At 41.8% G+C, this 26,843-nt stretch overlaps 1 long non-coding RNA gene across 1 annotated transcript; it reads right to left on the bottom strand.

Annotated features, from left to right (window-relative positions):
* Positions 1-611: 611 nt before the first annotated feature.
* LOC121922202 lies at positions 612-7,967 on the bottom strand. The gene is made up of 3 exons (XR_006102119.1): positions 7,909-7,967; positions 3,042-3,094; positions 612-720 (listed from the first exon to the last, which is right to left on the bottom strand). It is a non-coding gene; the product is annotated as an uncharacterized LOC121922202 (long non-coding RNA).
* Positions 7,968-26,843: the final 18,876 nt, after the last annotated feature.

The following is a 26,843-nucleotide window of genomic DNA, read 5'->3' as shown; positions in this document are numbered from 1 at the left end:
TGGTATCTCCCTGTACTCTGATTGTTTCTAATGCTTTATCCCATTAACTCCATTAACATCATAGCATGTAATGTTTTAGGAGTACAGAGTTATCATCAGGAATTCTGTTGGAGAGATACAAAAGCAATAGCATCATAGCAATGTGCCTATGAAGTGACTGCTGGCTCAACCTTTTTCCTAGTCCCTACTTACTGGGGGGCAGCTGATGTGATTGATGTGGGGGGGGGGTCTGGTCTGCTATCACTGAAGAAAAAGCTGACTGATCCGCTCCCATGAGTGATCTCCATTGTCACATGCAAAAGTAGGGCCCCTGTTGAAATTCTTGCACCAGAGGTTCCCCACTTGGCGGGTAGGTGAGATCATTAGCCAGCTGCTTCCTGGATGGCGGAATCAGTTGTCTGTTGATCATAGTAGCTGCTTCCTGATAAGTGGGGATTGGGGGGGGGGCTTTCATGGTTCCTAGATATCTCCTAAACTAGGACATACATAGGAATCATTAATATCAAACAGTTATAAATGCATAACTCTAGCTTACACATTCTTAACTTCTCAACAGAATCCCAACCATTTACTTGTCTATTTAATTGTATTTTTCTTGGCTGGAGACTTACCAGTTTAGCTGCCACCAAGATGTGGGAGTTGGCCAGTGTTCTTGCAGGTATTTCACTGCTGTCGTGATTTGTGAATTTTTGGATCATTGTGTATCCTTGGATCATTGGGCTGGGGGTATAAGCACATCCACAGGGCTGCCATGAGTTGAGATTGACTCAAAGACAGTTAACAACAAACAATAACAAACAGCACATGACTGGAAGAAAGTTATTTGTGACCCAAGAACTGAGCCCAGAGTCTATTGTGTGCTACAAAAGCTACTGTGTGCTATAAAAAAAAAAGCCTACTAATGTCTGGAAAAACCTCATCATTATTGCCCACCTAACTGTGTCTGCCAAGTCTGTTGACTTTACTGGACAAGAATTGCTCTGCATACAATTAATCTTGAGTTACTTTTGTTGCAGCCTGGGCTTTTCTGGAATCCACAGCTTCCTATTGGCATATTGTGGTGCCATGTGCATGCCCATGGCAGTGCCATTAACTTGAAGGTATATATTGTTACCAAAGGTGAAGTAATTTGTGCAAGTACAAAGTGGTAGATCTTGGTGGCTAGGTCTAAGTTCCCATCTGACAGGATATTGTCCATATATTTAGAGATACCGACCGTAAGTGTTCCAGTGCTGGAGACAAGATCTCTCTACTTACTGATTCTACAGACTAACACAGCTATACCTTTGAATCAAAACAATACAGATTGAGTCTCCATTATCTGGAATTCCAAAATCCAAAATATTCCAAAAACCAAAACTTTTTTCATGGATGGCTGAGATAGTGACACCTTTGGTTTCTGATTTGGATGGTACTAGAAAGTCCCTGATGGTTTAAAAATGATTCTCTTGATCCATTTATATAGGAGATTATCACATGGAGGTTTATCATCCTTAAAACATGGGTAGATTGTCCCTAAAGTGTGAGGGTGTGATCGCCGGTCACGCTTATCTTCCATGATGAAATCATTATGGAGGCATCCTATCATTAAAACGTTCATGGAGCCACCATTTCGCTGCATAATGGAAGTTCCCATTATGCAGATAAATGTCAGCTCCACAAACTTTTTAATGATGGGACACCTCCATGACAATTTCATCACAGGAGACAAACGTGACCGGCGATCACACCCTAGTGCTTTAGGGACAATCTAGTCATGTTTTAAGGATGGTAAGCCTCTGTGTGATAATATTCACACAGTTATCTAGGAAAAAGCCTAGTTGAGCTCATATATATGTATACATATGATTATGTTATCATAATTAAACACAGTGTTTAATTATGTGTGTTGCAGGAGAAAAAAAAACTCCAACTGCAGTCATTTAATAGACAAGCCATCTCTCCACTCACACCCACCCAGAATAAAATGAATCATACTTGTCTAAGAACCATCAGTTGAGCTTTTACTTGTGAAGAGGAGTTTCCCAGTGGGTTACACTATATGATACTTATTTTTAAGTTATATTTTGTTTAATGGCCCAGGAGACATAACATCACAGAACCAGTAAGCAGTTCAATTCCTGCTTTTAAACAATACCAGATATTTGATAATAACGTCAAATGCTGAAATATAAATGATATTGGTTGTATCAAATGAATTATTTGTATGAATGAATATTAAGCAGTTCAATTAAGGGAATAGAGGCACCAGCTGAGGAAAAATCCAGTTTCATGGCTCTTAAAGATGACACAGTTTGCTCCATGAAATGATCCTTAAAAAAGCAAAATGTGAATAACAAATTGTACATTTATGCTATTCAGATTACATTGTACCAATTAGCACATCAACTATGCATTTTAGGGCAAGGACAATGGAAAAAGCATAATCATGCAGAAACCTTAATGCTTAAGTTATAAGAAGCTGTGTAGAGTTCTCCCCTCAGGCAATCGTGCAGCTGCCACCAAATGTGAATTTTCCCACTTTTATATGAGAGTTCCACCATTTGTCCGCATGCTGTGGTCATCAAATGTGGGGGTTTTCACTTGTGCAATCCCACAAATGCCCCAACTGTAAGGATTCCTCTCAGGCAATCCCCCCACTGTGGCCAAATGTGGAGTTTCTACGTTTAATCCACCAACTGTAAAGACTTCAATAGTGCTCCCTGCAATTACCAAGAATGAGGGTGTTCTCTGATCCCTACCTCTACAGCATCATCTTTGAGGATCATATAAATTATCTCAAGGTACCTCTGAGGATTTATGAAACTTTTATCCTCAGTGGATACCACCACTCTGTGTTTAAAACGTACACAACAGATACCTTGTCTGACTGCAAACTCTGAGACAGATAGCATTTCCATAGTAGGCCAAAAGTATATAAAACACACACACACACGAGAAGTAAAACATAGCACAGTAAACGATGTACAGTATTTATTTCATTTAAAACAGCACACACACTCTCCTTCTGATGCTATCTCAGTCCCTTATCAACCACTCACCTCAGTGGAAGCGATCAACAATCTGTTGTTCTTTCTGAGTCCTAACCAATCTCCTAATGCATTTAAACCAGAAGTTAAAAAAAAAAAAAAGTCCATTACTGAGAATACTTGTTTATTTCTCTCTATATATTTGTTTGGGTTTATTTTATTTTAAAACAAATAAACACAATTAATGTGATAAAACTTATATTTCTTAGCCATATAGCTTTTATTTAGGGAATCATTGCTGCATACTTATTTTAATTGTCATTTTGCTATCATGTCTGTGAGTAACACTGGTTAATATTGTGGATTAAGATCCAGAGAAGGAAAGTTGCATTTAAATTTACAATCACAGTAGATTCTCAATTGGTGGCACAGTGGTTAATACCTGTACTTCAGCCCCTCACTCACAAACCACAAGGTTGTAAATTCAATCCCAGACATGGGGCTCAAGCTCCACTCAGGTTTGCATCCTTCCAAGCTCACTAAAATGAATACCCAGATTGTTGGGGGTAATTAGCTTACACTTTGTAAACCCCTTAGGGATTGCTTAAGTGCACTGATAAGCAGTATATAAATGTACCTGCTATTGCTGTTGTTGCAAGATTAGCTCCTGTTCAGTTTGGAATAGTGAGAATTCCTTTTATACAGAAGTATGACTGTGTTCCATTGATTTCACTGGACTATACTTCCAAATATATGTGTACTTAGAATAGCATCCTGGTGCTCTGTGTTTCACAGCAGTGGTGGGGAGGTTTTACAACCAACCATAAAATTTAGATTACAGATTATATCCAGTGGCTGTAGTGAGTACGGCAAATAGGAATTGTAAGGGATGCAAATTTCACATCTGTATGGCCAAGTGTTCCCCATCCCAATTTTTTATGATGGGACAGACTGGCACTGTCAAGCATTTGCCCATATCCCAGCAGGAATGACACTGCTAATGCTTGAAGGCACCTGCTCCTTTTGCTTCTCCTTGTTGTTGTTGCTGACTCAACTACTTTCTTACCCCAGGCAAAGCAGCAGCAGCAGTCTTTTGTACACCTTGACCAATATGAAATAGGTGGTATGGATTGGGCCCAGAGCACTGCGGAAGCAAATAGACAGTATCACCACTGATGAGGATGAGAGCTCATGGCAGTGGCATTGCTGGGGGGGTGCAGTGGTAAGGACTGCATTGGGTGACCCCCCCCCCAAAAGGAGGTGTCACGTGGTGGGATAGTACACCCCGGAGGAGCAGGCGGCTGCCATCTGGGCCCCATGCAGCCATGGCCACATGGGATACAGAAGGCCAGGGGGAGGTGTCTGTCTTCTGGGTCCCATGCAGCCATGGCCAGGTGGGACCCGGAAGGCTGGAGGGCCTGCTGAGAGGGCAAGTGTGCCTCCATGTCACTGCCATGGTGTCATTCTACGTGCTGTGCCAGCAAGATCACAGGAGTGCCCTTTTTTGCCCTGCCCCCAGAAGCAATATCTCCCCACAGTGGGTGACACCCTGGGAGGGAACACCACTGGCCCATGGCAAACCTCACCCAAGGACATTCCATCTGCCACCTTCCAAACTCCCTCCCACCAAAAAAGCCACCAGTATTGAGGATAAAAATTTCTGTACAGTTGGTCTTCCACATTTGTAGCTTTGACTTTTGTGAATTTGATTATTTGCAGATTTGATTAATATGTTCTCTCTAGTAATCTCTAGGTCCACCAGTGCAACTCTGCTGGAAGCTGACTATAGAGTTACGCTGAAAATCCTAGAGAATCAATTCTCTAGGCATTTGTAGGTCTTCCAGTACAATTCTATAGTCAACATCTGCCAGATGATGGCCATAGAGTTGCGCTGGAGGACCTAGAGATTCCTAGATGGGGGTTATCTCAGATTTAAAAAAAGTGTTTTGTTTTAATTTTCAGTTTTTTTCCCATTTTTGTGGACTCCTGTGCCCCTAACCCCAGCGAATGAGGAAGGCCTACTGTACTTACTTTACTAACTGCTTTGTGTATATGCTCAATATTTTTATCTCTTTGATTTTCTTCAGAAAAAAAATGGGAGAAATGAAGATGTTCTTCAGACCAGCCATTACTCTGCCCCCCAGGGCGCCATGATGCTGCCCACCACTCCACACAGCACGCAACATGACAGCGCTCTTCCGGCGCTGTGTCCAGATGATGCAGAGCTGAAGGAGCACCGTATAGCTATGGCACCACAGCTTTTTGCACTCTGGAAAGGCTGGATCAGGGCCATGGTGTGTGGGTGCCGCGGCCCTGATCCGGCTGAAGAAGGGGCGGCTGGAGGCTGCCCCTTCAGGGCTGTTTGTATAGCCCATCTGACTCCTTTTGTAGTCCCTCATTACTTCCATCAGCCTCCTATGCGTTTTTGAAAAAAAAAGTTATAGAAGATGAAGGACAGAATGTTGTTGGTCCCCCCCTCCCTTTTCAGCTTATTTCTAAACATAGGTATAGAATATGGGCTTTGTGAAAGGGGTGCTACAGGGAACAGATGCTATATCACTCTTCCTCTTTCTCTCATTTTCCTGATCAAAATTAAGTTCATCCAACTCATGCTGTGGGTAGAAAAAGATATTGTGCTTTTCTTTGAGTATGGATGGAAGAAAATAATTGTGATGGCCAGTTGTGAGTGAACAAGTACAAGTAAAGCAGAAAGTAAAACAAATCCTAATCATTTCCCTGTTCCTAGTTTCAGTCTTAGACTATAGTTGCTCTTTATTGGAAGAGAAGCAGGCCACAAGGCAGGGAAGAGAAAACCAACTGTGCTGACACATGTTGTTTGGTTCACAGTGTCACTGAAACCAAAAATAACTAAATATGAGGAAGCAGTAGTAGCTTCATCTGGAAGATCCCCTTTCTGAAAAGTCCACAATGACACATGCCTTAGTTACATGATGCCCCATTTACATTATGGTAGCATGCTTTATGTGGGACTGCTTTTGAACAGTGCTTGGATACATCTGATCCAAAGAGCTGTTTTGAGATTGCCTGGGGAAGCCCTTTCTTCTGTCACACTACCCTCACAGTTACATCTGGTCGGAGCAAGGGAAAGGTCTTTATCAGTGGCTGCGCCCATTCTTGGGGACTTCCTTCTTACAACTTCCTTCTGGTGCCTTCCTTGTTATCCTTCCACAGGCAGGTGGATTTCTTTGTTTCAGCAGGCCTTTGAAAACTGATTGCTTATGGGGAAAGAACCTTTAATAATTTCCTATATTGGGTACATTTGCTGTTTTTCTTTTTAATGGGTACACCTTTAATTCTGTTTAATTCTCTTGATAGTTTCATTATATTTTAAAGTTTGTACAATGTGTACTTTTAGTTGTATCCCATTTCACTTTGCAAGATACCTTCAGTTACAAGGCTGGAAAAAGGCATGATACAATGGGCTTTTGATATCCATTAGGGTTTAGATGCAGGACACCCTCCCATGTATACAGAAATTTGTGAATGCTCAAGTCCCATTAAATACAATATCACAGTAAAATGGTATCCCTTATACAGTATAAAATGGCAAAATCAAAGTTTGCTGTTTGGAATGTATATATTTTTGTAAACATTTTCAAGCTGTGGATGGTTGAATCCATGGATAAAGAATCTGTGGATACAGAGGGTTGGCTGTATAAATAAAATAACTGTTAACAACAACAATTACTCCAAAATGTTATTACTGTACATATTGTATTAATATAAATTGCCCAAACAAGGATTGCAGCTAACTTTTAAAGAGAAAGCTTATTGTATTCTAACCAGGATGCTAGCATTCCTTTATATCCTTGTCAATATACAAAGAGGGGTAACTTCATGTAATAGCTCTGTTTCTAAAGGATTTTGCTGTCATGTGCCTTCAAATCATGTCTGACCTATGGTGAGCCTACAGACAACTTATCAAAGGGTTTTTTGAGGACTGAGAGTGTGTGACTTCTCCAAGGTCACTCAGTGTGATTTCATCGCTGAGCAGGAATTTAAACCTTGGTCATTAGAGTCTTAGTCTAACACTCAAACCACTATGTCAGGCTGAGTCTGGTGGATTAGGTGGGTGTTATTCAGATGTTTCTTTTTAGTGACTCCTCCAGTGGGCTACAATACAATTTCAGCTCATTGGTTTTGAAAACCATTCTACTATTAGACTGATCTTTCAAGCTGGGTTTTGTTTGTTTAATGGAAGCTGTGGCTCTCCAGATATTACTGGAATCAAGTACTCATAAGCTCCTATTAGTCTAGAGAACGGTGGAACATACTGACAGCAGTTGTTCAAAAATATCTGGAAGACTTCTGCCTACCCACCCAAGCCTATCGGTTGCATCAAAAATTTCCTCTCCATGTTTAGCAAGTACAGTATTATGCATTTTCCCCAATGCACACACATATTTTTTTAAAATTAAATTTATCCGCTGCCTTTGTTCCAAAGTGGAAGCCAACATCACCCAGAAACACACACACACAAATGGCTTCAGTATTTACAAAAATTGTTTTCTTCTCTCATCTTTTTCTTAATTTGTAGGACAACCATCTACCTCGTTTGTTTGCACATCAAAATATGTCTGTTTAGAACATCTTATTTTTCTCTCCATTTCTGTAACTTATTTATCCAGGGTTTTTTAGATGCATTTTTCCCCAGTTCATTTTTCAATAACTTTGATTGAATCTAATATTTTCTGTGTTCTTTTTGGTTTTCATAAAATGGTTTTGGTATTTTGGGGATCTCCCCCCTTTGGTAAGATTGTTATTCTTCGCCTCCCCTCCACAACTAATTCTTTCAACAGTACCATCATGAAGCATTTCATCTCAGGGCTGTTCTCCAGAGCAGTTTCTCAGCAATTTTCTCTTCTCACCTCAAGCAGCACTAATCCCAAGCAGATCCTCCATCTTTCACACACCTTACCTAGCTTATAATATCTTTTTCATCCTCTTGATTTCTAGTAGAATGTTTTTAAAGCCCTCAGTCCTTTCCTCTTTGCTTATGTTGCAACATCACAAGGGACAGGAAGTAGCCTACACTCCACATTGCAAGAAAAGAGAGGAGGTGATAGATTTTGTATAGAAGTACTGCTCTTGGAAAGTCAGGGCATACATTGTTAGGATGTCTCCTTTACACACCTAGTCAGTCTTGCATGACTAATGGGAAAATAGAGGAGTGTCACTTTCTCTATAGGCACTGTGTGCTTTATTGACATTTGGCACATTGCTGCCCAAGTTGATGATGCAGTGAATACCCAAGGCTCTTTGTCTAATTCCACACAATAATGAAATAAGGTATTACGACTCATAGATAACTTCATAAAATATTCTTTTACAGAGGATGACACAAGATTCTCTGTTTTGCCCTGGTGAATAAAGATTACAGAGGTGACTACTCTGTATGGACAGTTTTCAGATTTAATAAATTTATTTAAAATTCCAGGCTGGGAGAACAATGAGTATTCTTCAGTTTATGAAAGATGAAAACATGCTACACTAGGATTTTTTTAAAAAAAGAATAAATGTAAATGATTAATGGAGCAGAACTGACACAAAATAATATTATGTGCAGAAGTCCTGATGGGATGAGAGGTGATAAATACTTTTAACAAATGAGAAGTAATAATAAAATGTGAAACAAAAATATATATAACTGTAATGATAAATTGCAAGGTGAGGTGACTATGGAGCTTATTGCTTGGGCAAATAAGCCGTATTACCTTTTCTGGCTTTAATTCTGGATCCGGGATGCCCCCAGATGTTATCATACCTAAATCGCCAGTGATCCAGCTGTGATGCTGCTATCTTGGGTCAAAGTCTCGCTTAGCTGGCCAATTTTTGAAGTCAGAAACTTCCCAACTTCGAAAAAGTGCTGGCTGAGCGAGGCTTCAACCTGGGATGCATCCAGTTGGTGGCATCGCAGCTAGATTGGTGGCAATTTAGGTATGACAACATCCAGGAGCATCCCAGATCCAGAACTGTTGCTGGAAGAGGTAAGCCAGTTTATTTGCCCAAGCAATAAACTCCTGTTACACATAGATCCATAAGTATAACGTGCAAAGTAACCTACTGATACTGTACACAGCACTGTACACAAACAATTAACAGAGAAGAGCAAAATCTTATAATAATCCAATACATTGCAGAAGTTCAAAGGACAAGATTTCTATGAACCTGGATGAAGATCAGAAAGCCACTTCCCCTTGATCCCAGCTATACATGTCAGGGAAGGTCCAGGTAGGAAACTGATCAAGAGGAAGTTGAAGAAAATATTAAAAAAATAAGTTGATGAAGCTAGACAATTGTAGGGACAATTGAATGGAAAGCTTAGAAAATTAAGAGAAGGCTGTTTCTAGTCGATCAGCTCAGGAGACAAACTTCTAGTCTCAGAAAACTGCCACAGGGAGAAATTATACATCTTCCCAAATTAAAAGTGAAAAGAAAAGAAAGAGCTCAGAGGCTTTCCAAAATCAGAGAAACCGAAAAGTGATGATCAGTAAAAATGAAGTAGAAAAAAAAAGCTACTTTCCCGGGATGCAGCTGCTTTTTGGTGGAAACCCCTATATTTTCTTCCTTCTGTTTAGTTGCTTCTTTCTTCTCCCCAGCTGGATAGGTCAGTAAATGACATATGGTGAATCAGAAACATTAAGAAACACTTTTATATTGCTTTCAGGGATGTGCATGAGTCTCAGCTTTGCAGATTCATGAAGGGGACAAGCCACAGAAGAAATTGAACTTTGTATTCTGATTTGTTCTTTTATGGCTTTAACCAGCTTGGGCAACATAACTGTTTCTTTCATACAGTGCAGTGTCAATACAGCTTGAACCTTTTGTCCTTAAGCAAGAGAAGGTGTGCCAAAGCTTTACTCTCATACCACTGAATATAGTTGCTCTCTGATCCAAATCCTGAACCTACCTCCCAGCAGGGGCCTGACCTACTACGATCTAAGAACTTAGTACTTTCTCAGTACCAGATAGTACCAGATAGATAGGTAGAGTGTATTGTAAAAACTTTTAAACACAAAATATTCTGCTTTCTGCATAAATGAATTTTTCACAAGTCCCCCAAAAAAGGGAAAAAATCCAAAAAATGCACAAAAAGCTCTTGTACATCTTTTGAGAAAGCTTTTGAAATGCTTCATTTCCTCACATGAAAGAAAAAAAATGGTGAAGATTTGGATCCCTGGTGGCCTCTACCACCTCTTCCAGTCTCCCCTATTCTCTACTCTGAAATCTTCTCTCTGAAGTTGCAGGAAAAAACTTTCTCAGTGCCCAGTGTCATCGAAGAGGCTGGTGAAGCTACTAGTAAATATGGAAACAATCCATTAAGAGTGCTGGACATGGATCAAAGCTAAAGGGAAGTTTGTACCTTTCCTCTGAAAAGGTGCAAACATATACAAGAGCACCTCAATAAATTGAAGTGTGTATGTGTGAGAGTGATATCATAGCTAAATCTGTACACAATTTGCTTCTTGTGCAATGAGGCCTGGAAACATAAGATCCCTCAGGCAAATTAAAGGAAAGCTGACAAGAAAAACGACACACAATAAAAAATAGAATAAATGAAACATTCTACCTCATTTATTCAGCTCTTAGTAGCAATGAAAAACAATACTTATTTTGCACATGAAGGTCTGGAAACGTTAGACCCAATTGCCAAAATGAATGTATTAAGTTAGCCAGCTATAGCAAGGAAGTAGCCATGAAAAGCCAATAGGTGCCAGAATATGCAGCCTTAGTGTACAGCTACAGAAAGCCAAGAACCACACACACAAAAACACACACACACACACACACACACACAAATTAATACACACAACAAAGGACTATGTCTTGTCTGATGACTCCTGCAAATAAAAAAAACCCTCTTTCTCCTCTTTAAAATGAACCAGAGCGCAAGGGAATGCAGCCCCAGTGAACATTTAAATCAAACCTGGAAGAACATACAAAAATTAGAACAACCCAAATCCCATCATTCCTTTTTATCTGACGATTCTTGGTTTTTTAAATCTATAGTCACATTCTTTTGTTCTTCTCTCTCACTCACCTACATTGTGTGTGTGTTTTATAATAAGCCAACCCACCATAATCAGAAGCAAGGTTTTCTGCTTTCTCCTATCAGCTGGTAATAAAATGGAGAAAACGATGTAATATATACCGAGGAACAGAGCTGATGCCCTCCTTTGCACAGTTATCCCAAAAGAGCTATTAAAAGCAAAATCAAATGCTGAGTGTCTGTTGACTCCAGGGATCCAGAAACCCACTGTCATAGCATCCTCCAATAAGGTCCCAGTGGAGGAGCCATATTCAGAAGACTTTCTGGTTGGAAAAAGGCAGAAAGTCAACTAAATGTTGTTGGTAAACCTTGCATCCGTGTGTTGTATATTGGGCTCTGTAGATTTTCATATTTTTCATATGTAAAGCCAGGCATGTTTTGAGAGGTCACAATGACCTTTGAAACACAGGTAAATTTCCCATGGGAAAGAAGCGTAGACACGAAGACGTGTGAAGGACCTAAGCAGGATCTAAATAAAGGTTAAATGGATAGGCTCATTGCTTCTTCCTCTCCAAGGTTCTCTGCATGTCCTCTTGCACCAAGAGACAAAGGAAATCTCTTTGCACCAGGGCAATTAAGTGCCTCTCATGCCTACTCCCTGCCATGTTCCCAGACAATTTCTCTGCCCATCTATCTTGGGTTGTCCTAAATCCTGTTTTGTCAGTCCAAAGTTAAAACCATCAGTCATTCCAGAATCCCATTTTTGATTCCATGTGAACACCATCAAATCATTGTTACACAGCAAGATACCACCAAGTATCCCTTGGGGGCACCAAACAGGATATAGATATCCAGCTCACAGATGAGCACTCTGTGCATACAGTAGCTACTTACCAGAGTTCTGTCCAACCATACAGAGCGTCCTCTTCCGGTATCGCCCTCAGATGCCATCTGAACCACACCACACTTTCCATGGTCTCCTCTTCAGGACAAGTAAGGACTGGCCCTTTTTATTTGGTTTATTCAATGAAATGGAGTTTGGGAGCAACTTTTCTGGGTTTATTCGTGGGCTTTATGAAGACTCACAAGCCTCTATATATGGTAATAGAAGGTACTCCCCTCCAATTATGCTTCAGAGGGGCACCAAACAGGGATACCCTCTTTCTCCTATTCTTTTTGCTCTGGCAATTGAGCCACTTGCAGAAGCAATTAGGCATGATCATGGTATTGAAGGATATAAATGGTACATAAAATTAATTTGTATGCTGATGACATTTTATTGTTCTTAAGAACACAGAGCCCTCTTTTGTAGCACCTGAACATACTTTGCAGAATTTTGACAGTTTTTTGTATAAACCAACAGAAGTCTTCATTGCTTTGTTTGAATTCCCCAAAAGATTTACAAAAGCAGTGTCAGGAGAAAACTAAGTTAAGGCTGACCCCATCCAGTTTCAGATATCTAGAGGTCTTAAAAACAAAGGACCTGTGCCAGATGGTGCCCCATAATTATAAACCCCTTACAAAGAAGAAGAAACTACAACAGTGGAAGTCCTTTCACCTTCATATGTTGGGGCGAATAGCATTACTTAAGATGGCTGCATTGACAAAAATTTTGTTCTTTTTTCAGACCATCCCTCTCCATCCTCCCAAGCAGTATTTTGATACGTGGCGCTCAGAGATAAACCGCGCTCAGAGATAAACCGGTTTATTTTTGAAGGTAATATACCCAGGTTCTCCAGGAGTGTTAGGCATGGCACTTTGCAAAATGATGGCCTAGGGTTGCCTGAATTGGAATTTTATTTTGATGCCTTCCAGATCAAAAAATGTCATTCAGTTTTCCAACCAAAGAGACAGACCTTCCTGGGCTGCCCTGGAGCTAGATCTGGCCTCCTTTGCAGAGCTCAGTGAATTTTTTTACCCTCACTGGGGAAGGTAATTCATAGAATTAATAATCCATATTTGTATCATACTCTCATGGCCTGGAAAAAGTGGAGGCACATTCTTGCTCCAAGCCCTTCACCAATACAACCATTTATTTCTCATCCCTTGTTTGCGGAGCCTGATAGGTGGACTTGTTTCCATCCATGGTACATGGGGGGGGGGGGGTAATGGTAAGAGACCTATTTGTACATGGTACACCCAGGTCCAGAGAGTGTCTGATCAAGGCCCTTTCCCCCTTTGAGCCCTCTTGGATGAAACTGAATCAAATTGCATCCTTTTTAGCCTAGCTCGCTAGGAGGAACTCCCTCGCTCACTTACTCTGTTTGAATGCATATGTATAAACGAAAATACTTGCATTAAAGATAGAGTGGCAAAAAATATATAAGTGGATGCTACACAAGACTTTCAGTTGTGGGCTGATTCATAAAGTGGGGTGGCAGATGGATTTAAACATCCAAATAACAGATTCAGAGTGGATTAAAATCTGGAACACTCCCCCATATAAATCTAATTCTATAGCCTACTACTAATACTATAGCCAACTATAAAGTTGTGCATAGATGGTACCTCACACCACTACAAATTGCACACATTACTAAGAACCCCACCTTGTGCTGGTAACTACCTGCACATGTGATACGATTGTCCAAGTGTATTTGCATTTTGGCATTCAGTAGTTAAGTTAGGCCTGGAACAGATGGGCCTTTGCGGCACCCTCATCACGTGTGAGGGTTGCCTGGTGGGTGGAACACTCGCACATGACAAGGGCGCCGCAGCTGTGGCGTGCCCACCAGACGGAGAGTGTAATGATGACGTTGCAGCTGTGCTGCTTCCAAACAGGGCAGCGCAGCTGCAACATCATCGCATGTCTCTGGTGCTTTGCTGCGTTGCAGCAGTGCCAGAAAAAGGAGCCCTTTCTGGGCACTCCTTTTTTGCTCCGCAGCAGCGCTGCACAATTTGTTTGCTGCGGTGCTCCTGTGTAGTAAAGAGAGGCGCTGGGGAGGCGCCTCTTTTTGGCACTCTGTACCACGTCTATGTTTCAGAAATCACTGATCAAAAATTATCCCTTCTCCAGAACTTTTATTGCTTTCAGTGTTTATTAATGAAAACAAGAAATTACACAATAAAGATATTATTGGTTTTTTGTGAGTTTTTTGGGCTATGTGACCATGTTCTAGTAGAGTTTCTTCCTGACATTTCGCCAGCATCTGTGGCTAGAAGAAACTCTTCTAGAACATGGCCACAGAGCCTGAAAAACCCACAAAAAACATGGATTTTGAAAGATTTCAACTTCACAAAGATATTATTGCATTTTTCTTGGCACTGGCCAGGATTGAAATTGCCAGAGCTTGGAAAACTGGAAAGGTCAATATGACTGATTGGTGGTCTCAATTTTGGAATTTTTAGTTTATGGAAAAGCTCACTGATCAATCTAGAAGGTTGCGTGAGTGGAATCTTCCTCTGCCTTTTGAAGAATGATGGTCCCCTCTTATATCTTATCTCAACAACATTAGAGCAGAAGTGTAAATAAAAGTAAATAAATGATATCCATACTGCTACCTAACATATTTTCATTGTCATCCTCACAAGAAGAGGAAGAGACAACCTCTTCTATAAGTACAGAGCTTCCACACAATTCTGAAAACCAGCATTCTGGGTCATGTGAAAAACCTCCATACATGAAGAAAGCTCTCTTCTTCGAAATGTAGCTCTCTGTCAGAGGAGAGTGATGAAAACACACAAGGAGTGGGAATTTAGTGCTCCTGCCATGTGTTTATTCTGCTCAAATTCAATAATTCCTGAACAGGACTTATTTCTGTTCATTCCATTACTAGGCCTTGAAATCCCAGTTCTAGATCTCAAGCCCATAGGGCTCTATTAAAAGCTCTATTATGCACAGAGAGGGTTAGTTGTATTGAAAATTATCTTTTCTCTGCCAGAAGTTCCCAACAAAAGTGAATTAAACATAAATGTATCCCATGACTGGAGAAGTTTCAATCAAAATCTTAATCCTATTATTTTGAATCCCCTCAGTGAAATGGAGATTGTATTTTAAAATATCCTGTTAACTTAAAGCATGAAAATGTTTAAACTAGCCACAGTGATAAAAGAGTTATAAAAGTCCTTTAGAAGCTATTCTATACACACATACACATCCCTATCTGGGGAAAAGTGAGTAGTGTATCATCTTCAGAGCACTTTTTAAGTGTTTCAAATACTGTATGCCTTTACAAAATAACACAAGGGAAGATCTTACATCCTTTATAAAGTATATGCTTTTAAAAAATATTTCTTGAAGCATAATTATGTCTGTTACATATGAATGCCAGCTTTGATGAAAAACAGAATACTGGAAGAAGAGACTGGGCAATTCTTTTAAAAGTAAATATGACTTAAACTAGCAATATAAAGTGAACTTCAGTATTACAGTTTAAGAAATTTAATCACCAAAGTCCATGTTAAACTTTTTCTTCTTCTTGCAAACATTGCTACTTGAAAGAATGATAAACTATACACTAATCCATTACTGTACCATATGTACATATCTAAACTGTCTGCATAGTATTTTAAAAAAAATATTTGTTTGGGGATAGTTGTTGCTCTCTCACAGATATTGTAGCTTTTATTTATTAAAATATTTGTATCCTGCCCAGTATCATGGGGTCTCAGACTGCCATTCATGTAAATACAGTTTTAACAATTCATAAAGGAATTTAAAGCAATAAAAGTCATTTGAACTGATTTAAAACATAGTAAACAACTTTACAGGTTAAAGCAGTTAAACACATTAACAAAAAGTTTATGAAGTCCTGGAAAACTTTTAAAAACCATATTTTAACTTGGTGCCAGAAGAAAACTAATGTTGATGTTATTTGGACTTCTAAGGTGATGATGTTCAACAAACAGGGCATAAACAGAAGGCACTTTCTCCTGCCCTCCCAGAATGTATTACTCTTACTGGTGGGAGACAAGGGAGACCTTTCTGTCTAGCAAATCTCAACTGTCAGTGAATCATATATACATTAGTCCTGCCACATTCACTGGGGTTAGGGATACAGGAGCCACTTGGATGTGGAAAAACCACAAATAACAACACATATGTTTTTACCTGAGAGAACACCTCTCTAGGAATCCCTAGGTCTTCCAGTGCAACTCTGTGGTCAACATCTGCCAGACACTGACCATAGAATTGCGCTGGAGGAGCTATAAATGCCTAGTGGAGTGTTCTCTCTTGGAATCTCTAGGTTCTTCAGTTGCACTGGAAGACCTAGATACTCCTAGAGAGAACATATTAATAAAATTCATGAATAATCAAATTCACAAAAGTCAAAGCTGCAAATGTGAAGGGATGAGTGTATATGGAAAGACACATCTTCATATCATAAACCTATTCATAATATGACTGTGAACATACTCTCCAACATTTCATAGATAAAAACCAGGACATATGTAGTCAAACAGCATCAGAGTGTGATGAAGATAGTAAACACTGGCGCTTTACAGACCGCCCAAAAAGGGCGGTCTGCCGGCGCCATCATTTGTTGTGTGGAGGAGCCCCAGTGGCCAAACCGCGTGACTCCTCTGTGCAACAAAAAGAAGCTGAAAAAGCGACTTCTTTTTGCGCCACGAAAATGGCGCCCCAAAGCGCCAATGTTGCACTGGCGGCATCATTTCTGCCACACGATGTGCGGACGCTAGGCATCCACGACATCAAGATGGCAGCCTCCATGTAGAATGGGCGCCGCCATTTTGTATGCGCTTGGCACATACTAGGGTTAGGGGTGTCCGGAAAGCATGCCCCTTTCTAACCCTAGTATGTGCCGAGCACATACTTTTTGCCCATTTGTAACGGGCCATTATTAATGAGGAAGAACACCTAAGACAGAAGAAAGTACAATCATTTGCATTTGCCTGGGCCTACTGGAAAAGGCATGATTCCATCTCTTCCGTTCCTCTCCAACTTGCAGAATTAACTGAGTGCAAACTACATTGAACTCAGCTTGCAGCTGTGCTCAAAGGGGAAAGGAGAAAGAGGAGACAGAACCTGGGCATTTTAAAAAGTCTGAAAAAGTGGCAAAACAGATAATTAATCTAGACTGATCTTGCCAAATTGGGACAGGTGGAGAGTATGTGTTAATTCCATATATCTGTTACTGCGAGTAAATAGTGATAACAGAAATTTGCCCCATAGGGCAAATCACAAATGAGCAAAGCCTTCAAGAATCTCAAAAGAGTGTTTGTTCAACAGCTTTTTCTCTGTACTTCACAGCTGCCTATTTGCATGTTTGAAACTGATATGGCAGACAAAAAGGCCAGCCTCTACTGCAGCATCTTTTAATATGGTCTAGACTGTGACTATAAGTAAGACCTTATAGGTGCTCATAGATTCTGACCCCACTAAGCATAAAACTGAGCTTTGCAAGACAATTATGACTTGTATATAATGAAGATTTCTCATTTTCCATTAACTCCTTTGAGCCCTAACAGGCAATGTGGCAGGCAGTTTTATATGGAAGATGTTAATTTAAGCAGGAGAATACAGCAGATGCTCTGACAGCATTAATCTTCTCAAGACTCATCACTGGACAAACTTTACAAGTTGAGATGTATCACTGAAATACTGCTAGCCAAAAGGTGGGTCTTCCTGTGATCTTTGTCACCTGTAAAACCATGCTAAGAACTGCTAGATGGTTGTGAAATGAGTATTTTGGATGGGTTGTTTCTGACTCCTTTTAGTTCCTATTAAGTATAACTTCATGTTGTTGTTATGTGCTTTTAAGTTGGTTCTGACTTATTGGCCCTTACAAACAGGCGTAAAATATGTCCTGGGGACGTACAAGGGTTAGGCAAAGTGCATGCCTTACAAAATGGTGGAGCCCGTTCCACACGGGGGGCGCCATTACGATATCACGAACGCACCGCCTCCAAATGTGGCAGCGTGGACGTGACGTCTTTGCGCCATGGGAAGGCACATAGAGCGCCCTTTCCGCGGCGCACGAAGGAGCTCCGAAACAGAGCTCCTTCTACGGTTTGCATTGCTCGTGCAGCATTTTTAGATGGCTGCGACAGCGATGCAAAGGAGAAAGGGGCCGAGCTGCCCCTTTCTCCTCCTCCCCGCCCCCGTCGGGTGTCCTTGGGGCATGAAGTCCCAAGGACACCCCTTTCCAGGCTGCGGGGAAGCAGCCTTTTGCCGCTTCCCCACAGCCTGGAAAGTGGCAGATTGGGGCCTCAGAGGCTGCCATTCTGGCAGCTGAGGCCCCGATCCGGCGGGGAAAGGAGCGCCTACAGGCCGCCCCAAACGGGCAGTCTGTGATGCACCATAGTGTCCTAAGATGAACCCATCATGGGGTTTTCTTGGCAAGATTTGTTCAGAGGCTGAGATAGTGTGACTTGCCCAAGGGTTTTCAAGGCCAAGCAGGAATTTGAACCCACTCTCTAACCACAGGCCCCAAATAAAGTACCTAAGAGGCTGAATAGATGGGTGTTATACACTTGCCTTGGGGCACAGTGGGGGGCATGGTGTTCACATGTCCAATACTGCTCTGACACTGCAGTCATGCTGTGCACTCAACTGCATGTCAGGCAGCATCACAGGGACAGTCTGTTTAGTCTCTAAGTCTCATCTATATATGTAGTTGCTTTTACAGTCATTGTGATCTAAAACAGAATTGTGTTCTCTCTTCTGATTAAGTGTAAGATAATTTAAATGATGGCAGCTTGTTCACTTCATACATAGCTTGCTTTGCAATTAGTAAGTATGCTCACCTACTAATAAAAAAGAAGGAAGCTGCATCTGTTTAATTTAATCAATAACAAAGATCACATTTAGACTAACTATTGAAGAAGAATGGTCTGGAGCCTTCAGTGTCCCAACAAAAGGGCTATACAGTGCCCTGTGTTATACGTGGGCACCTTTAACGTAGCTTTCAGCTTACGTTGAAATCCCCACACCATTTCCTGTATGGCATGTGCACCCGAGGCACAGATGCTCTGGTACACTGCATGCACGAGCCTCATTATTTTCAATGGGGCTCAAGCATAGGTGGAATTTGCCTTACATGGCGAGGTCCAGAACAGATCCCCTGCATGCAGCAAGGGACCACTGTATTCTGACTAATTTCTATGAGAGTATTTTTGTAGAGAATTGTGAGGAAATTCTCCACTCCTTGTAATTTTTGTCAGCTGAGGGTGGGTTGTACTTTTTGTTCTACTATTTCTACCATTAATTCACTAGTTTGGCTTTGTTAGTGGAAAGTAATGTTTTTTTTTTTATCTAGGAAACAAAAAAACCTTAATATCCTATTTCTGCAATTATATGAATGATTGCTAAATTGCAGACTGCAGTCTGAAATTTCAGAGATTTCATGCCTAAGGCCTCTGGGAAGAGGATAGGATTTCAGATGGTAGGGCCAAAAGAGAAGGTGCAGTTTTCCACAGGACCTAGCTCAATTTTCTCATCCATTCTAAAATGTATAATCTGAGATTCTCCAGGGTATGTCATTATGTTATTTGTGAACAAGAGGGTTTAGAAAAAAAGCTGTAGATCTAGTGAACCTGAAAGAAATAAGGCAAGTTCATTTTATCATAGTTTGGAGGAGCGGGTTGCCATCTCCAAGCAACCTGTTTCTTCTGTATCTGGCTTCTTAATGTATGGGGAAAGAACCTACAAGTCTATGGAAGAAAGGTGCTTGGAAGAATGACTTTGTCCATGGGATAGCTGATTTTTTAGTATAGCCTTCCAAAGCATTGCCTCCAATGACACCTCTAGATGCCTGGTTTTGGAGAAATAGACTGCTGAGAGTGGACAGCCTTTTCCTCCATATGAGAACCTTCATCATACAGCATCAGCAGCCTTATTTTTCTTCATCTGTGGCTGCTACATGACAGAGGTAGATGTTCAAGTGATAGACCACCGTGTGTGTGGTCTGCCACGCATCAATAGAATTCCAGCTCCGATGTTCCTTTTCTGCATCACTCCTTCCGCTGGGGGTCTTGTCCCACCATTTAAAAACCACTGCTTCAATAGGTAAAGAGGAATAAATTATCTTCAAACTGTTACTTTCCAAGCTCTAGAAAAAGATAACAAATCTATGTGCTCAAGTTTAAGCACTTTGCATAGCATGGCTAATTTCTGGGTTTGAGTATTGCATTGTCCCACACAAAGACTGCACATATAAGAAAACATGATATCTATAATATAGATTATATTATATTGATGTAATACAATATAGATTCTGAAGCTTTTCATCCAAACCAGAAATGCTTTTTTTTTTTTTGAAGTCAAGGAAAGTGGAAAGACATTTGAAGGGTAGACTTTCAGCAGTGCTATTTGCGCAAGGAGCAGAAATTCTAGTGTAATTTGAAAGTGTGAAACATATTATAAATGGATCAAGGCACTCTGAATTTCCAAAATACTATGGTCTGTGACAGACGTGGTAAAGCTAAGTCATACGAACAGTCTATCAGCTAATTATAGACCTCCTGATGTGCTGCTTAAGAACTGAAAGCAAAATTATCGTGAAAAATGAACTTGACTATTCAAAGAACAGTTAATATTTCTAGCCTAATGAAAATTGTACTTCCCAAGTAAAAGTTTGAATAAGCAAAATAAAAATTGATGTTCATCTAATTAAAAAATGGAAGATGCTGCTGCCATGGACATTAACAGAAAGGACAGATCTTCATACAGACATCATATCAGAGCGGGAGTGAGCACAGTGTATGTCCAGATGACATTAAACTTCCACTCTTGTTAGCCCTAGCCAGGATACCCAATGATGAGGAGTGCTGGGAGTTGCTGTCCAATAACATATAGAGGCTGCACCTTGCCTGCCACAGCAATAGAGCAAACCTAGCAAAGAGCACATTTGTCTCTTGAGAGATTTTACAGAGCATAGCTCAGCTGAATGAAACAAAATTTAGTATAAAGGCTAAAGATACAACATTAGGATTACAAAATTAAGGATCCATGTTTTTAGGATAGAACGAAACTAGCAGAATTATAATTATTAGACTTGTTAAACAAAATTCTACCATGCATTCCTGAATCCCATATCATGGGAACAAAGGCGGGTTACAAACCGCCATTAGGGACGTCCTGAGGATGTCCCAGTTTGAAAAAGGGGCGTCTCTTCTAGACGCCCTTTACCCTATCACAGACTCAGTCCATACAAAATGGCGGCTCCCTGTTCATACGGGCACCGCCATTTTGACGTAGAGGATGCTCTGCATCAGCACGTGGCGCACCAGAATTGATGCCACGAGTGCGCCCTTTGGCACTTGCGGCGCTTCTTCCAGGGCCTGAGAAGGAGCGCGATTTCCGCGCTCCTTCTCTGCAGCGTCTGGGAGCCGCGCCTTTTAAAGGCTGCGGTTCCCGGACGCTGCAAGCAGAGGCAGAGCCAGACCGCTGCTTCTCAGCAGTCTGTAATGCACCAAAGAGACTAAATAAGTTTAAGGCAGAGCTGAATAATTTTTTTTGAAAAACACACTACATTTGCTTCTCAGTGCCTTGGTTGTGTCCTGAAGGTTTCAGCCAAGTAACTGAATATGATCATAAAGATTGTATTTACTCAGGGGTATCAGGAACTACTTCATATACAAACTGGTGTTGAAATTCACTCACAGGTACCTCAAAGTAAATCCCACTCAACTCAACTGGGATTGTTTTTATATAGAAATGTATAGGATTTCACTGCACATTTCCCTTGGATGTATTCAAGGCAAAACTAGCAACAACACTGGGATATCCATGATAGATCTATGAACTGGTACAGACCTCCCAAAAAAGGGAGGCCTGCCGGTGTTTTTTTTCTCCCACAGGGAAGCCGCAGCCGCCAAACCATGCCGCTTCCCTGTGGAGAAAAAAGAACCTGTGAAAAGCAGTTCTTTTTGTGCCATGAAAAGCAGTTCATTTTGTGCTGCGCCAGTTACACCCAAGTGAACCAACGGCACACTTGGGACATAACTGGCGCAGCATATGTAGTCGTTACGCGTCCATCACGTTGCAGTGGCGGCGCCCGTATACATGAGGCACCGACATTGTTACGCTGTTGTGCTGTACTAGGGTTAGGGACCATGCAGTTGCCATGTGGTCCCTTAACGCCGCCAGCACGGCACATTTGGCCTGTCTGGACTGGGCCTATATTATCATCATCATCATCATCGTCATCATCATCATCATCATCATCATCATCATCATCATCAATTGCAAGGGAGCCAGTTCAGACTATGGTAAAAATCCTGCATCAGGAGATGTATGTGTTCACATAGCTATGTTTGCCAGTGCTACTCCCCTGCCAAAAAGCTCTCCTTCTAAGCAGTGCAGTTTCCCCTATGGACATTTCCATGTTATCAGAGAGTCAGGGGAGGGGAGATGACTGGAGACATGTTCAGCTTCTTTCTTGTAGCTGGACACACTATAATGGCATAATCTGCAAAGAGTCCCAGAGATCTGTTCAGGTTCCTGTTGCAGCTCACCCATTCATCTACAGGAAAATATCTGAACATGTCTCCACTAATCCCACTTGTTCTCTGATAGCAATGTTCATGCTAGAGGAAGGATTTTGGAACACTGGCCTTCTCTGCCCCATACTGTCAACAAAGAGACTGAATGATACAGGATCCAATCCCTGAGTCTGGCTTCCAGTGGAAGGCATCATGTATGTGTTCTAACTATTTCTCCTGAATGGATTTTTTGCAGTAAGGAAAATGGTAGGCAGCACAATGGAAAAACAAGGAAAGATTGCATGTGATAAGTGACATAATTTGAAAACTCATCAAATTCAGTGAATGAGACAGGGTGAAGGCGTAACTAAAGCCTTATCTAAAATCACATTGGTATTGAAGCCTAGATTTCTAATGAAAGGAATTTTAGAGTACCAGATTCCACGTTTTTTCCAATCAAAACCTCTCCTGTCCAGGAAACCATGGACTGCATCAGGCCTGTGGGACAGAGGAGGAAACAAATAGATATCATATTATTTCCTGTTTATTTCTTTAGTGGGACCAAATACCAACACTACAGTCAGATTTTCTCTTCCTCATTTTAAACCATTAAATTCTGAAAATGTGGTGGGAGTTGTAGTCATGTATCTTCTACTGTGATCTTTAGTTCTAGTGATCCATCTACACTTTTCTCATGCACAAGATTTCCTGGTGACCCAGCATGAATCCTATTGTCATTCCTAACTAGAATAGACCTACTATATCAGTGGAATTAACATCATTATCATTACCATTGATTTAATGGTTCTGTTTTAATTAGAACTAACAATAGGAGTTAGGATGATGTTTAGGCTTAAACAGTGATCCTCTGGGCAGGACCTATCCTTTTTCATCATGTTCCGTTGTTCTGTTCTGAAGTACTGTACAAATTATTATTCATTACAATGGATTCCAGCAGTTCCTTTCTTCTTGCTTGCCTAAACCATTTCCCTAAGGCTCCATACATTTACTTGTATCTCTGTACAGTTTGTGCAGAATTTATACACCAGTAGTGGAAATCACGTCACTCTCCAAATATAGTTAGACTGCAGCCACCATCATCCCTCACTATAGGCTATACTGGCTGCAGGTGATGGGACTTGGGAGTTCAATAACATCTGGGGGGGGCCACAAGTTCCATAATCTTGTTGCAGAGGGTCCATATAAAAGGGTGCAAGGGTCTTGAAGCCAAGTCTTGAAGCCAGGGTCTTGATAGCAGAAGGATCTTGACCTTACTTCCTAAATAGAAAGAGCTACTGACTTGATCTTTATTATGGAACAGTATTCCTTGGCTCATGGCTAAAGATAAATACTGTAGCATATCAAGCCAACCAGAACATGACTTCTGGTAAATCAAAAGCAGCTTGGTTAGCACTTTATAACTGTCATATTAATTACTGAGGGTGCTTGATTCTTCAGTGTTAGTAATTGATTGCCATGAATAGTGCTTCAGAATGGTTCAGCAGAGAGAGAGGCGGGGCCTGCCTTTCCCCTTAAAAGGGCACTGTCTCAGCCTTCTCCTCCCTTGTGAACACCAGCCAGCCTGCTTCCTGAGAGGAACCTCTGCTGAATGCTGACCTTCCCTCCCTTTTCCCACTGTTCTGGGACTCCTTGGAAGCAGCAGCAGTAGCATCTCCAGCTCAGCAGAGAGAGAGGCGGGGCAGTAACCCCTCAGGCATCCGGAAGCTCCCATAGCTACCCTTCTCCTCCGTCAACTCCCTCATGTCTTGGGATCGTCACCCCATCCCTTCCAGCACTGTTGGACTGTATCTTTATTTTTCTGCTTTTCTCTTTTCTACATTTTCTCCTGCCATCTGTTTGTCACCCAAACCTCTCTTCCCCATGGCTCCTCGCACCTCTCCTTCTCCTTATCTCATCCCTATTCACCCCCTCCCTATCTCTCAACTCCCATTCTCCTGCGCTGTCTGGAATTGCCGCTCTGCTGCCCCAAAAGCAGCGGCAATCCATAATCTTTTTCTATCACAATCATTTAATCTTCTTGCCCTCACTGAAACCTGGCTTCCAGCCCATGATACCGCTACCTCTGCTGCCCTTTCTCTTGGCGGTCTCTCTTTTACCCACACTGGCCGCCCTGAGGGTCGCGGAGGAGGGGTCGGCATCTTATTATCAAAGTCCTGCCAGTTTCAGGTTCTCTCTCCTCCCCCCAGTTATTCCATCTCCTCATTTGAATTACACTCCATTAGACTCTTTTTTCCTCTGCAACTTCGGGTTGCCATCATCTATCGTCTTCCTGGTTCAGCGTCTCAGTTTTTCACAGATTTTGAATCTTGGTTGACATTTTTTTCTTTCAGATACTGTCCCCTCCCTGATCCTAGGTGACTTTAACATCCACCTCGATGATCCCAACAATTCCTCAACCTCTCGCTTCAGCTCTCTTTTAGCTTCCTTCGGTCTCCAACCCCATTCCAACTCTCCAACCCATTCCCTTGGTCACTGTCTCGACTTAGTTCTCCCCGCCAAGTGTGTCGTGTCTGACTACTTGGCTTCTGATTTCCCACTATCTGACCATCACCTGCTTTCCTTTACTCTTACCTACATCCCTCCTCCCCGTCATACCGTCCTCCGCCAGTTCCGCGATCTTCATTCTCTTAACCTTAACCATCTCACTCAATCCTTGGATTCATCCTTCGCTTCTCTCAATCTTGGGAACTCTGCTGACTCAGCTATGTCTTTACTGAACTCTACTCAACTCTTGACAGCTTTGCCCCAGTTTCTACGTGCGTGTCCTCCTCTTCCTCTACGACTAGGCCTCAGCCCTGGATCACTCCCACTGTTAGATTTCTCTGGTCCTGCTCCCGAGCAGCCGAACGTCTCTGGAGAAAGTCCAGGGAGTGGGCCAACTTTATCCATTTTAAGTTCGTTCTTTTATCCTTTTCACGCACCCTGTCGATGGCAAAACAAGACTACTTCAAATCATTGATCTGCGCGAACGAGAGGCGCCCGCAGCACTTGTTCTCCTGTTTCAACACACTGTTAAAACCCTCTCCTCCCTCCGTCTCTCCATTATTTTTTCCCTCCGACTTCACCAATTACTTCATTACAAAGATCACTACCATTCGTTCTGAGTTAACTCCTCATGATTTGGCTCCCACCATTAATCTCCTTGCCCCTCCTACTAATAAACTCTCTGTGTTTCCTCCTGTTTCTTTGGAAGAACTCTCTTCGCTGCTCAACTCATCCAAACCTACCACCTGTTCTCTTGACCCACTTCCTTCTCGTCTTCTAATCTCTATAGCCCCCTCTTTGTTACCCTCCCTCCTCTATATCTTTAATCTCTCTCTCTCTTCGGGTTCCTTCCCCTCAGTCTTCAAACATGCCTTAGTTTCCCCTATCCTGAAAAAACCCTCTCTCGACCCCTCTTCCTTGGCTAGCTATCGTCCAATCTCTCTTCTTCCTTTTCTCTCCAAGGTGTTGGAACGAGTTGTCTATTCACGCTGTCTTGAGTTTCTTGAAACCAACTCCATTCTGGATCCCTTCCAGTCTGGTTTTCGCCCACGGCACTCCACAGAGACGGCCCTTACTAAGATCTCAAATGATCTTTTGCGGGCTAAGGTGAATGGCCTTTATTCTATCCTTGTCCTACTCGATCTGTCTGCGGCCTTCGACACCGTGGACCACTGTCTCCTGATAGATGTACTCTCTGACCTTGGTTTCTCGGGCCTTGTTCTCAATTGGTTCACATCTTACTTGTCAGATCGATCTTTTTCAGTGGTCTTGGGTGGTCAGACCTCGTCTTCTGTCCCCTTATCTGTTGGAGTTCCTCAGGGCTCTGTTTTGGGTCCCCTTCTGTTCTCTCTATACACACTCTCCCTTGGCAAACTTATCAGTTCTTTTGGTTTCTCCTACCACCTTTATGCCGATGATACCCAGCTGTACCTTTCCACCCCTAATTTTTCACCAGAGCTAGAGCAGCAAGTGTCATCCTGTTTAACAGCTGTCTCCCACTGGATGCACCATCGGCGTCTGAAGCTCAATATGTCCAAGACTGAGCTTCTTGTTTTCCCTCCTAAGCCCACCCTTCACTATTCCTTTTCTATTTCCATCAATAACATCTCGATCCAGCCGGTCCAGGAAGCCCGCAGTCTCAGTTTCATCTTTGACTCCTCTTTGTCATTTATCCCACAGATCCAGACTACAGCCAAAGTCTGTAGATTTTTTCTCTATAATATCGCCAAAATCCATCCATATCTCTCAGCTTCTACCACAAAAACACTGGTCCATGCCCTAGTGGTCTCACAATTAGACTACTGTAACCTCCTCCTGGCAGGGCTTCCTCTCTCTAACCTCCACCCATTAATTTCTGTTCAGCATTCAGCTGCACGCATTATTTCACTCACTCGCCATTATGATCATGTCTCCCCTCTGTTGTCTTCCCTTCACTGGCTCCCTCTTCTTTCCGCATCAGGTACAAACTTTTG

This window comes from Sceloporus undulatus, chromosome 2 (assembly GCF_019175285.1).
Source record: "Sceloporus undulatus isolate JIND9_A2432 ecotype Alabama chromosome 2, SceUnd_v1.1, whole genome shotgun sequence".
Classification (NCBI taxonomy): domain Eukaryota; kingdom Metazoa; phylum Chordata; class Lepidosauria; order Squamata; family Phrynosomatidae; genus Sceloporus; species Sceloporus undulatus.
Note: the sequence above shows the minus strand (reverse complement) of the source record. Positions and strands in the feature narration are given on the sequence as shown.